Source organism: Drosophila suzukii, unplaced genomic scaffold (assembly GCF_043229965.1).
Source record: "Drosophila suzukii unplaced genomic scaffold, CBGP_Dsuzu_IsoJpt1.0 scf_4, whole genome shotgun sequence".
NCBI lineage: Eukaryota > Metazoa > Arthropoda > Insecta > Diptera > Drosophilidae > Drosophila > Drosophila suzukii.
In genome coordinates, this window is record NW_027255927.1 from 5,171,917 (window position 1) to 5,185,862 (window position 13,946).

Consider the following 13,946-nt stretch of genomic DNA (forward strand, 5'->3'; position numbering starts at 1 on the left):
CTTTATCAGGATCACTAGCCGAGTCGATCTAGCCATGTATGTCAGTTTGTTTGTCCGTATGAACGCTGAGATCTCGGAAACTATAAGTGCTTGGCGATCGGGATTTGGCATGCAGATTCCTGAGTTTTTTGCGCAGCGCAAGTTTGTTTCAGCAAGGTGCCACGCTCACTTTAACGCCCACAAACCGACCAAAACTGTGGCTCCTACAGTTTTGAAGCTAGAATAAAAATTTTAACTGAAACGTATTTTTCTCATCATAGCTATGACCAAAAAAAAAGTTGGCCCACTTTAACGCCCACAAACCGCCCACTAACTTCAAAAAATCGTAAGTATGAACGCAGATATCTCAGAAACTATCAAAGATAGAGAATTGGGATTTCAGATTTAGATTCCGTAGCCTTGTACGCAGCGCAAGTTTGTCACGCGAATATGCCACGCCCACTCTAACGCCCACAAACCGCCCAAGATACAAAATTTTAACTGAAATGTTTTAGTCTCGGGTATACCTATCGATCGACCCAAAAAAAAGTTTGCCACACCCACTTTAGCGCCCATAAATCTTAGTTCTGTGTGTAGGTTGCGCATTTCAATCTCGTTGTGGTCCCCTTTGGTACCTTTAGCTGATGGATATCTACACGATTATAGTGTTCTTCCTTGTTTTACTTAGAGTTTCAGAATTTTCTAAGAAGGAAATGCATTTGAACTGCGATTACACCGTTATAAGGAAATTGTTGATGTCCGTTAAATTAGCGTCGACCACTTAGCAACGAAAGTGGAATAGTGGAACTTCGAACATGGGGCTCTTTTTGTTATTAAATTTTCTCGCTTATGGGGAACCAAATCGAACAAATTTGTCCAAAAGAAGAGATCTAACGATCTAGGTAGGCTTTTAGCAAATCCGAGGCCCATTAATTTTTCAAAAATGCAATTGATAAATCGTGTTTCAAATGTATTTTTGAAAAATTAATAGGCCTCGGATCTGTCCCAAACTTACCTAGATCGATAGATCTTTTCTTTCTAAACAATTCAATTTGATCCCCAATTATCAAAAAAATTCAAAAATAAAAAGTGGTCAAGAGTGGTTTCAATGCTGTCGTTTTCTTGCACGGTCACACTGGCCAGCCTCGCTTCCCGAGACATTTACCCTTTGGGAACACACGCGGCTTCCTTACGATTTCTAAATAATTAATTGGAGCTCTAGTTACGGCAAAATCAAACCGACCGATTTCGAGAAAATCAAGTGGTTTCAATGCTATCGTTTTCTTGCACGGTCACATCCGTCAGTCTCACTTCCCAAGACATTTACCCATGGGACCGAATATTTGAAAGTTCACCCACAATGCATGTAGCATGGTCTTACTGTCAAGCAGTTGGGTTTGTTGCCAAACGCAAAAGAAATCAATTGGAACAATTTAAAAAAGAAGAGTCTGCTGGTGCTCAAAAAACTAAAATGAAAATAGTAATTAAATTAGTAAATAATATTAGTATTTTAAGCGTCCTTCTCGTCCCATGATGCTGCAGAAAGTCGCCCAGCATCCTGGCAATGGCTTCTACAACTGTTCCTTAGCGGGCGTCCTATTTTCCTCCTCCCTATAGAAGCCAGCGGGTCCTCCAGCTCCGCATAAGCTGCCAAGTAGCTGATGGTGGTGGTATCCGCAGTCCTAATGGAGAGGTCGTCGGCGATCGTAATACGGGTGGTTCTGCTAAAAAAAATATTTCTATTGATATAACTCAACCAAATTCTTTTGGTCAGATCTTACTTTCTTTGCGAGGACACGGCAAAATGTCACTGGGACTCCCTTGGGAATATCCTCCAGCACTGGAACTATTCTGCGGATTTGCCCCGTTGTGGTATTGCTTCCTGTCGGTGAAATCCCACAATAATGGGCAACAGCTTGGATTAGGCGTCCTATTTCATCTGCACTGACCTCCTGCAGTCGATTTTGGGGTTGTCCTTCCGTTTTTAACTTATAGTTTCCACACCGCCTTTGCACGAACACCGATTAAGATTAAATTTCTTATTCTTTGGGCCGCAGCTAAGGAAGTGTTCACTAGCCGAGTCGATCTAGCCATGTCTGTCTGCCCCTTCCTATGAACGCTGAGTTATAAATCCTTGATGTTGGGATTAAGCATACAGGTTCTAATGGTTCTGAGAAAGTGCAAGTTTGTTTCAAAGGAGTGACAAGCTCACAATCTTCTTTAACGCTAAAGTCTGCCTGGCGCCCACATTTTTATTGATTTTGTTTTAGTGTAAAATAAACCAGATTTAAGTTGGTCATACCTCTCTAAATTTGTAGAACCGAACCAATCACATTGTTATTTAACAAGTTATGGCTAACTACGTTAAACCAGCTTAGACATGGTCAGTAGTACCGCTGTCGTGCGCAAGGTGCTCTAGCGCTGAATTCGGTCGGTGAGCCGCGCAAACATAAATGCCCTTGAACTTTATTGAATATTTTATTAATTTACTGAATTTTAGCTTCGTATGCAAGGATATGAAACCCACTCTTGACCCATACATATATTTACATAATTTTAAATGCAATCTATTTTATTACAATTCATTTAAGAACTATTCAAGTACTTCCTTTTTTAAAACGAATATGTTTTCGTGTATATAAGTCTCTATTAAATTAGGCCTCTAATTGCATCCGATGTGTAACGTGTTTTGATATAGTTAGCTGTGTTATATACCCTCTTAATTTTTAATCGTATTCTTGTTCACATAGAAAATTCCTGAAGCGAACAGCTGATCGGCATAGGCAAACCGTATCCAAAGGGAGTCGACGTGGAAGTTCAGTTGCTCTGAAAAAAATAGAAAACATCTCAAAAATTAATACATATTAAAAACTGACATGTCGAATGTATTCAGCGTCAAATGGTTGATTTATTGTAATTAACATATTAATCAATAATTGTAGGCAACAATTTTGGGAGGTTAATGACTCTTTAAATGTCTTTTTTTTTAGATAAAAAATGTACGTTTTTGTGCAATAGGGCCAGGTCTTTCAAGAAGGACATCAGCTTGAGGTTTGTTATAACTTAAAAAATAGCACTGCAATGCTTCTATTCAAATCAATTGCTGGTTTCCATGCGTTGGAAGGCTTCATGGGCCTTCACTAACAACAATTTCCATATAACGGCACCATTGCAGTTCAATCGGATTTACTTCTCAATAAAATACTAAAACGCCAAGTACAGAAATCACCTAAATTCTTTTAAAAAAATACTGAATAAAAACACTGGAATACTGAATCGATTCGCGTGCGCGATCCCATTTTCCGCTGAAGCGAATCGACTCAAATTGTTTCTGTCTCTTTCTAGCACGTATATTTCTTATGAAAGAGAATGCAGTCAAAGCGGAATTTGGTCGCTGATGCGGAAACGCCCTCTGTGTGAAAAGGATAAAAGCCTCGTACTAAAATCGGCTAGTACCTATTCAGACGGAGGCTGTTTCCGCAAATAGATTTAAAATTCCAGTATTTTGTTCATAGTTTTTTTTACGAGTTTAGGTGATTTTTATACCCGTTACTCGTAGAGTAAAAGGGTATACTAGATTTGTCGGAAAGTATGTAACAAGCAGAAGGAGACCTTTCCGACCCCATAAATTGTATATATTCTGTTTGTGCCTAACCGAAGTAGACACTTCCGGGTCACACCGCGGGACAAGGGGGTAATGAGCACTTGTCGCTGGCACGGGGACGCTTTGATGGCAGGACGATCGCGTCGCGGCAATGGTAACGATGGTTACTGCGGTGCCGGACCACAGGCGATGCTGGAGCTGCGCTGAGGGTGAGCTAACGTGGTTAGCTGCTAGTTGAGATAGTGTATTACGAGCCCTATTCCCAGATGTAGGAAGTAGAACCTCGGAGTTAAGAGGTGTGTTGATAACTGATTTATTCTTCATTTGATACCTGCTTATATACTACTTGGAACACGGAAGCTTAGTGTAATGATTAGTGAAATAAGCTATATTCTAAAGTAGGTCAGGGAATTATGATTATGGTGCAGTTGGCTCAGCTAAAACTGCAACATGTGCTGACTGCATTGGCGCGTCAGTGTGCCGTTGAGTCTGTAAGACGGTGAGTCGGTGAGATGGTGAGTTAGTGAGACATATAATATGCTGATCAGCAATTCTCATATGCAGTGGGTGCTACTGAACGCCTGGTACTGACACTGCAACATGTGCTGACTGCATTGGCGGGTCAGTGAGCCGTTGAGTCGGTGAGACGGTGAGTTAGTCTACCGTGAGTGCTACTGAGCGCCTGGTACTGTTCCCAACTTGGCTACTGCTTGATTTGTTGGGTGTGGTCATGTTGACTACCTTTGGGTACGAACATATTCTTTATCAGGATCACTAGCCGAGTCGATCTAGCCATGTATGTCAGTTTGTTTGTCCGTATGAACGCTGAGATCTCGGAAACTATAAAAGCTTGGCGATCGGGATTTGGCATGCAGATTCCTGAGTTTTTTGCGCAGCGCAAGTTTGTTTCAGCAAGGTGCCACGCTCACTTTAACGCCCACAAACCGACCAAAACTGTGGCTCCTACAGTTTTGAAGCTAGAATACAAATTTTAACTGAAACGTATTTTTCTCATCAATAGCTATGACCAAAAAAAAAGTTGGCCCACTTTAACGCCCACAAACCGCCCACTAACTTCAAAAAATCGTAAGTATGAACGCAGATATCTCAGAAACTATCAAAGATAGAGAATTGGGATTTCAGATTTAGATTCCGTAGCCTTGTACGCAGCGCAAGTTTGGCACGCGAATATGCCACGCCCACTCCAACGCCCACAAGCCGCCTGAGCCTGTAGCGCACACAATTTTCATGCTAGAAAAAAATTTTAACTGAAATGTTTTAGTCTCGTCTATACCTATCGATCGACCCAAAAAAAAGTTTGCCACACCCACTTTAGCGCCCATAATTCTTAGTTCTGTGTGTAGGTGGCGCATTTCAATCTCGTTGTGGTCCCCTTTGGTACCTTTAGCTGATGGATATCTACACGATTATAGCGTTCTTCCTTGTTTTACTTGGAGTTTCAGAATTTTCTAAGAAGGAAATGCATTTGAACTGCGATTACACCGTTATAAGGAAATTGTTGATGTCCGTTAAATTAGCGTCGACCACTTAGCAACGAAAGTGGAATAGTGGAACTTCGAACATGGGGCTCTTTTTATTATTAAATTTTCTCGCTTATGGGGAACCAAATCGAACAAATTTGTCCAAAAGAAGAGATCTAACGATCTAGGTAGGCTTTTAGCAAATCCGAGGACTATTAATTTTTCAAAAATGCAATTGATTAATCGTGTTTCAAATGTATTTTTGAAAAATTAATAGGCCTTGGATGTGTCCCAAACTTACCTAGATCGATAGATCTTTTCTTTCTAAACAATTAAATTTGATCCCAAAATATCAAAAAAATTAAAAAATAAAAAGAGTGGTCAAGAGTGGTTTCAATGCTGTCGTTTTCTTGCACGGTCACACTGGCCAGCCTCGCTTCCCGAGGCATTTACCCTTTGGGAACACACGCGGCTTCCTTACGATTTCTAAATAATTAATTTGAGCTCTAGTTACGGCAAAATCAAACCGACCGATTTCGAGAAAATCAAGTGGTTTCAATGCTATCGTTTTCTTATAGAAGCCAGCGGGTCCTCCAGCTCCGCATAAGCTGCCAAGTAGCTGATGGTGGTGGTATCCGCAGTCCTAATGGAGAGGTCGTCGGCGATCGTAATACGGGTGGTTCTGCTAAAAAAAATATTTCTATTGATATAACTCAACCAAATTCTTTTGGTCAGATCTTACTTTCTTTGCGAGGACACGGCAAAATGTCACTGGGACTCCCTCGGGGATATCCTCCAGCACTGCAACTATTCTGCGGATTTGCCCCGTTGTGGTATTGCTTCCTGTCGGTGAAATCCCACAATAATGGGCAACAGCTTGGATTAGGCGTTCTATTTCATCTGCACTGACCTCCTGCAGTCGATTTTGGGGTTGTCCTTCCGTTTTTAATTTATAGTTTCCACACCGCCTTTGCACGAACACCGCTTAAGATTAAATTTCTTATTCTTTGGGCCGCAGCTAAGGGCGTTCATCGAAACTCATTCGCTAAATCTGGTTTTTTTTCTGGTATTTCCCTAGCTTATCTGAGTACCGCGCTGAAAAATAGAACCGACGACGATTATACCCGTTACTCGTAGAGTAAAAGGGTCGATTATTTAAGTAGGAACGTGCACGACAGGTAGAAGGAAGTGTTCACTAGCCGAGTCGATCTAGCCATGTCTGTCTGCCCCTTCCTATGAACGCTGAGTTATAAGTCCTTGATGTTGGGATTAAGCATACAGGTTCTAATGGTTCTGAGAAAGTGCAAGTTTGTTTCAAAGGAGTGACAAGCTCACAATCTTCTTTAACGCTAAAGTCTGCCTGGCGCCCACATTTTTATTGATTAAACCCGATTTAAGTTGGTAATACCTCTCCAAATTTGTAGAATCCAACCAATCACATTGTTATTTTACAAGTTATGGCTAACTACGTTAAACCAGCTCAGACATGGTCAGTAGTACCGCTGTCGTGTGCAAGGTGCTCTAGCGCTGAATTCGGTCGGTGAGCCGCGCGAACATAAATGCCCCTGAATTTTATTAAATATTTTATTAATTTACTGAAGCTTCTTATGCAAGGATATGAAACCCACTCTTGACCCATACATATATTTACATAATTTTTAATGCAATCTATTTTATTACAATTCATTTAAGAACTATTCAAGTACTTCCTTTTTTAAAAAGAAAATGTTTTCGTGTATATAAGTCTCTACTAATTTAGGCCTCTAATTGCATCCGATGTGTAACGTGTTTTGATATAGTTAGCGGTGTTATATACCCTCTGAATTTTTAATCGTATTCTTGTTCACATAGAAAATTCCTGAAGCGAACAGCTGATCAGCATAGCCAAACCGTATCCAAAGGGAGTGGACGTGGAAGTTCAGTTGCTCTGAAAAAAATAGAAAACATCTCAAAAATGAATACATATTAAAAACTGACATGTCGAAAGTGTTCAGCGTCAAATGGTTAATTCATTGTAATTAACATATTAATTGTAGGCAACAATTTTGTGAGGTTAATGACTCTTTAAATGTCTTTTTTTTAAGATAAAAAATTGTTACGTGGGCATATTAGTGCCCGAGTCCTGACAAGGACTTGGGCCGAGGGAGAGGCGTCCGATGTTCAGGCACCATTTGCCGGCATAAGCTACGTCGTATTCGGGTCGTGGGATCTTGGTAAGCCTCTCTCCTCTCGAACATAACGAGAATAAATATTAAAAGTGCCTGGAAAAATAATAATAGTCATCAAGTTCGTCAGTCATCAGTCCACACTGCCCAACAAGATTAGCTGTCGCTTGATCGCAATACGATCGGGCTGTGTTTTGGCCATATTCCCTCCCCTTCACACATTCGTGTGCCAATGGATCGTCGCGGGCCGCGCAATACGATCCCCTATTGTCAAGGTTGTCCGTCGAAAGTTATGTCATTGTTCTTGACCTACTTCACTCCTCGCGTCAGCACACCCCCTTTGTTATAGTTCTAGCACGCCATGGTTTTCAATTCTTTTTCACATCATAAATTTATTAAATAATATTTATGTCGGCGTGTGCCGGTGTTGAATAACATAATATTGGTTAATTCATATAGGGATTAAATTAATTGACAATTATTGTATTAGCGGAGAGTATCGATTTGACCACCTGTGAAGGTGCACACATCAGCAAAATGCTGACTATTCACGACTACAAACGTCGCTCAGAGGGCTCTTGCAATTGTCATACAATTACAAGGCTGATACTCGCCGCTGAAAAATTAACATTTAATTATTATGTATAAAAAAAGGTATAAAAAGAAAAGTATATCTAAATGATTATATATATGAAACAATTATTATAAGTGGATATTATATATTATTACATGTATTCCTAACAGATTAATTCTTTGTCTTAACTATGAAAGTATTAACATTGCCCAAAAACAAATTCTTATCCAGACGGGAGAGAACAATGACCGTTGGAACGGTAGAGATAATGATAGCTTTTTCGGTCTTATTACAGTGGGCAAGTGGAGAAAAATCTAGACGGAAGGTCTCAATATATAAGTATTCCAATTCATTCACTGTTATTGGTAGGGTCGCTTTTGATAACAGGTATAAAATTCTTACGTTAAATTGTGGATCAGTGTCTATTTTTTTTGCTAAAGCTTATGATGTAATCATGCACGGATATATATATATATATATATGTATGTATAAGAAAAGGAACCGTGTTCCGACAAACTTACCCTCTTTTTAATCCTGGGCGATGAGATCTCGACGCTCCGGATCCTGGGCTTTGGGAGATTTTATAATTGGTTTATATACATATATACGTGCAAGACTTGAAGGCGGCTTACAAAAACAAAACACAAAAATTATGTTACACAAAAAAAATAACACTATTGCTGTATAGATATGTATGTATGCATGCATCGTATGCGAGCTCCACAGCGGCGCACGTCGGTTCCAATGCTCGAGCTGGGGGCTGGTCGATGCCGCTCCGCTTTTGCTGCTTCACTTCACTGTATCTGCTTGGCTTATGCTCCAATGTGAGTCACCACTTTCTCCAGGGCATGATGTTGGTCGCGGCGTCTCTGAACAGAGCGCTTGTACCCGCACCAGCCTTCTGTAGCTCGTCCATATGGACTCGTGAGAGAGCATCTGGGACTACATTTAGTGACCCTTTCCTGTGTTCTATGGTGAAGTCAAATGCTTGTAGCTTCAAACTCCATCAGGCAGGCGCCTGATAAGTCTTTCTGGCTCATTAGCCATTTCAGACTAGCGTGGTCAGCGATCACTTTGAAGGGCATCCCATCTACGTAGGCACGGAATTTGGTAATGCTGAGGATAGCGGCATAGCACTCCAACTCGGTTATGCTGTAATTCCGCTGTGCTTTGTTTAATTTGGCTGACATATAGGCGATTGGATGTTCTCCGCCCTCGTCATCTGTTTGGAACAAAACTCCCCCCACTCCAGTGGTCGAGGCATCACATTGGATGGTAAATGGTTTCTTAAAATCCGGGGTGACGAGTACAGGTGCTGTTGCCATGCTGGTTTTTAAAAGTTCAAACGCCTTGATTGCCTCTTCTGACAACTCAAATTTCTTTATGCGGTCTTTCTTCAAGCAGTCGTGAAGCGGTGCCGCTGTCTGAGCGTAATTTTGGATGAACCTTCTGTACCAGCCTGTCATTCCCAGGAACCTCCGCATCTGTTTGGCGGAGCTAGGCTGGGGAAATTCCTGTATCGATTGTATTTTCGTGTCATCCGTTCGGATGCATCCTCCCCCAACTACATATCCTAAATATCTTGCCTGGCTGTAGCAAAACTTGCTCTTGTCTACATTTATCGTTAGCTCTGCCCGCTGTAAGCAGGCACTGACCTGGCTCAACATATCCATGTGGGCTTCAAATGTAGGTGAACAGACCAGTAAGTCATCCAGATACACAAATACATTCTCGCGTAGCGCCGCTGGTATAACTTTATCCATTAGTCGGCACATTCGCTGCGCGGCATTGCACAAGCCGAACGGCATGACTGTAAACTGATACAGTGGCCTGCCGGGCACTGTAAACGCGGTTTTCTCTCTGCTTTTGGTTTCGAGAGGTATTTGCCAAAAGGCGTCTTTTAAATCAATTGCGGAAATGTAATACGTTTCCTGTAGTCGACTCAACAGACCCTCGATATGTGGTAGTGGATACGCATCTTTAATCGTCCGGGAATTTACTTTACGCGCATCGAGGCAGAGGCGATTTTTCGGCCCTTTTTGCACCAGTGTTACCGGTGAACTCCAGCTACTATTGCTCTCTTCGATCACGCCTAGACCTAACATGCGATCAAGCTCGGCGTACACCAGCTTCTGATTGGCTGGGGATATCGGGTAATGTCGCTGCTTGATTGGTAAGTCCTCGTTGGTCACTTCAATTATATGTTGCTCTAAACTGGTCTTTCCTAATCCTTTTTCTAGACAAGACGGGTATGTGTCTATCACTTGTTGCAGCTTACAATGTTGTTCTGGGGTAAGCTGATGTGGGGTATAGGCGGTCTCGGGCTTGAGCGTATTGTTCATGTCTAGGTCGCCGGTCATAAGGTCGAAATCCGGAGTTGTTTCAACGGCGGCAACCTCGCGTCTGCCTTTACCGAGGAATGTGAGGCCGAACGTATCCCAGAAATTAATTCCAAAATAAAATCGTTGTGTCAGACCTGGCACTATCAAAAACTCTAGGTCCTTGGTTTCTCCTTCCCATTCCACGGGTAACGTTATGGCTCCGGTTACTTGGGTTTCACCACCGCTGGCTGTGCGTACACATTCTTCACTTAGCTTCCTTATCGGCCTCGTCCGGTTTTTTAAGAAAGCGTGCGCTCCTCTGCCAATACAGTTCGCACTGGCGCCTGTGTCCAGTAAGGCGAGTATCTCTTCTCCATCGACCTTCGTTTTAGCAAAGAAACGGTTGTCATTTTGCACGCTCACTACTGTGTCCACCACCTTTTGCTTGAGCCGGCGATAGTCTGCTCGGGCATCATATAATTTTAGTATTTTTCGCGTTGTCCGTGTCTCGCTGTCTGCATCTTCCGAGCCATTGAAGATACGTTCACGAGCATGTTCGTACTCCCTCTCTCGTTGTTCTAGGCTCTTATGAGGGGAGATTTGGTTGGGCTTCCGTGTGTTTACCGGAAAGGGTTGGTCCTGGTCCGCCCGGCTGTCCCGGTCTTGCCTGACGGACTCCGCGAAAAGCCGCTGGGTTTGCATCTGCATCCATCCCGACTTTCTCGCAGAACCTGCAGGTGGCATCGTGGAATTTGATAGGGCAGGATTCTTCCTTCGAAGGATGCTTCCTGTAGAAGTCTGCTCCTTTGCCACACTTATAACACACCAGCGCGTGTAATGGGCCTCGGCATCCTTGTCCATCCTCGTAACGCCATCGCGTATCTTTCCGCTGCCGGTTGAATTCTTCCACCGTGACCGCGTCCGGCAAGTCCTCCAGTGTCTGGAATTCCTCTATTTCGTTAATTGCAGCTCGGCTGCGCATGTTTCTTCCTGTGTTTCTCAGCCAGCGATCAACTCTGAGACCCTCTCTTTTGAGCTCCGCTAGTGAGGTGATTGGGGATGTTAGTAGTAATCCCCCCATCTGGGAGTTCATGTTATCCTTTAAGAGCTCCACGAATTCATCTTCAGCGATTTTGTGCTTGAGCTTGAAATGCAGGTTATGCATATCCGAGACATAATCGCTAAAGGTTTCGTGTGGCCCTTGCTTGCGTTCCATCAATTCTTTGACTTTCATAAGGTCACTTCCGGTAGTGGAAAATGCCCGTCTCATTTCTTGGGTCAATGAGTAGTAGTCAAAGTCGTAATCCTCTGCCTTGTCTTCCATAAGCTGCCAATACCATTTCGTGGCTGCACCTGCCAGCAGAAAATGGAATTCACGAAAGACTTGTTGACGGCTGAGGTCATACAATTCTTGTAGTCGGTCCACGCGGAATAGGAAACTCTCAACTGTCATGCCGCGTCCGCTTCCATCGAACTTTAGGTTCCATCTGTCCAATCTGACATCTTTTGGTCGCGGTCCTTGGAATGATGAGTTCCGATCGATCTCTGGATGCAGTTGGTGACTCGACTCCCTCTCGTTTGTTCTGAATTGCCTGTGTGATGGAGTGTCCATCCGCCTGGGTGTTCTTAACCGGTGCATCTGGCTATTGAGCATGTCCTGTGTTACCGGTTCCAGAGACGGGGTCTCTTGGTATCTCAAAAAGCTGTCCGTTGGATTCGGGACAGTTCGGGGCGGCGAAGGCAGTCCCTTCTGTTCGGGTCTCCTGAATGTCGGAGACTGCAATTCTGTTATCTGTGCTTTCAGCGCTTCTATCTGGGCACCCATCCCACGCTGCATTTCATTGCTTTGCCTTAAGAGCTCCATCAATCTTTGTTCACGTCTCTCGGCAGCCTCTAAGTTGTCCTCCTCGTGCCTCTGAAATTGGGGAAGCATACTTGATCTTCCTTTCGGCGGTCCTAGGGGTAGATTTTCCCCTCCGGCGGCTCCTTCCATTTCAGAATTTTGGTCCAGGTTGTTTTCTTCAGACAGGGTATCTACCTGTCCTGGCTGATCCTGTGCGCGTTCCCACGGCTCTCTGTCAGGTGAATCTCCTAGCCTTGGCGCGCTTGCACTGCGGGGTTGGTGATTTTCACCGCGCGTTGTTGCCCGGGTCACTCTTTCGGTGCTGGGTTGGAATAGGACCTTCTTCTTGGCCCCCTTCATTTATACGATTGGTATAAAAGCTTTACGTGATTCTTTTCAAAATACCCGGTCAGCGACGTAAACGCTGAATAAGTCGACAATAAGAATGTTTATCAACTGGGGGTGCTTCCTTCTGCTTCTCAAGTTTCTCTTCGGTCAAGAACCGTCCGATATGTAAGCCCCAAACAAAAATAAAATAAATTTCCCTTACTAGGGCTGTTAGCCGCTTCTACACAACGCGGTTCCGCTAAGCTATCATGCCCTTACTTTACCTTTCTATTTGGAACATTTCCAAACGGAATGGCTGTGTTTAGATAAGGAATCTGTCCAAAAACCCCCTCCCGCCAGTCGTCGGAAAACAAGTTATTTGACCGATCATTCTCGGGCTTCACAACCGTCTCCTATTTCTCTGGACTCGAACCAAGCAAACGATCTGACCAACTAGCCTAATACGTTGTGGGGCGTCGGCCAGAGAAACTAAAAATCGTCCACCGCCCAAATATGTCAAGAGAAACCGCAAAGACTCGAACCAAGCAAACGACCGGACAAATGCCTAGTACGTTGTGGGGCGTCGGCTTTGCGTTTTCTGTCAGTTGCCCCATCCCCATTCTGTCCTGGATCGACAAACGAACAGTAGATCCGCACCGCAACTGCTAAATGCGTTACCGTAATGTTTGCGCTCCTGCTCTTTCTGGACTCGAACCAATCAAACGACCGGACAAATGCCTAGTACGTCGTGGGGCGTCAGCCAGAAAGCACCTATAAATTGTATTTACGTTAATTTTAACAAGAAGTTGGTCGACACTTTGTTGTAGGTATAGTATTAAAAAAAGGATAACTCATAGTTCTTGTTTTAAGGAAATTCTGGTAAATTTGTCCATGAACAAAACAGAGAATTTTTAAGGTTAAAAACATTTCAAAGTCAGGCCTCTATTCTGCGACAAAGTTATGATTGAGCGGCCGCTCAACACTGACAGTCACAGAAGTTGGGGACTTTACAGTTACTAGCTCGACAAATAAATAAGTACGCGTACATTTAAAATTATTTAATCTCCCTGCTCTAAAAAAAACAGTCAAATTACCTATGGCAAAAAGGATGAAAGATTTGCCATACTTAGGTGCATCCACTCCGACACCGCAGGCATCGAGATGGTTGACCCTGGTAAAATTCCTTAAGGAATATGAAAAATCCTATCCATGGGCGCCAATTCTGTTACGTGGGCTTATTAGTGTCCGAGTCCTGACAAGGACTTGGGCCGAGGGAGAGGCGTCCGATGTTCAGGCACCATTCGCCGGCATAAGCTACGTCGTATTCGGGTCGTGGGATCTTGGTAAGCCTCTCTCCTCTCGAACATAACGAGAATAAATATTAAAAGTGCCTGGAAAAATAATAATAGTCATCAAGTTCGTCAGTCATCAGTCTACACTGCCCAACTGCTGTCGCTTGATCGCAATACGATCGGGCTGTGTTTTGGCCATATTCCCTCCCCTTCACACATTCGAGTGCCAATGGATCGTCGCGGGCCGCGCAACACGATCCCCTATTGTCAAGGTTGTCCGTCGAAAGTTATGTCATTGTTCTTGACCTACTTCGCTCCTCGCGTCAGCACACCCCCTTTGTTATAGTTCTAGCACGCCAT

The 13,946-nt window shown here is 43.3% G+C and overlaps 1 long non-coding RNA gene across 2 annotated transcripts; it reads right to left on the reverse strand.

Moving 5' to 3' along the window:
- Positions 1-2,438: 2,438 nt before the first annotated feature.
- LOC139354875 (uncharacterized) lies at positions 2,439-5,933 on the reverse strand. Of its 2 annotated transcripts, none has more exons than XR_011605718.1 (3): positions 5,807-5,933; positions 3,635-5,746; positions 2,439-2,805 (listed from the first exon to the last, which is right to left on the reverse strand). It is a non-coding gene; the product is annotated as an uncharacterized lncRNA (long non-coding RNA). The 2 variants fall into 2 exon arrangements; XR_011605717.1 differs by having other exon boundaries at positions 3,635-5,749; positions 5,807-5,914.
- Positions 5,934-13,946: the final 8,013 nt, after the last annotated feature.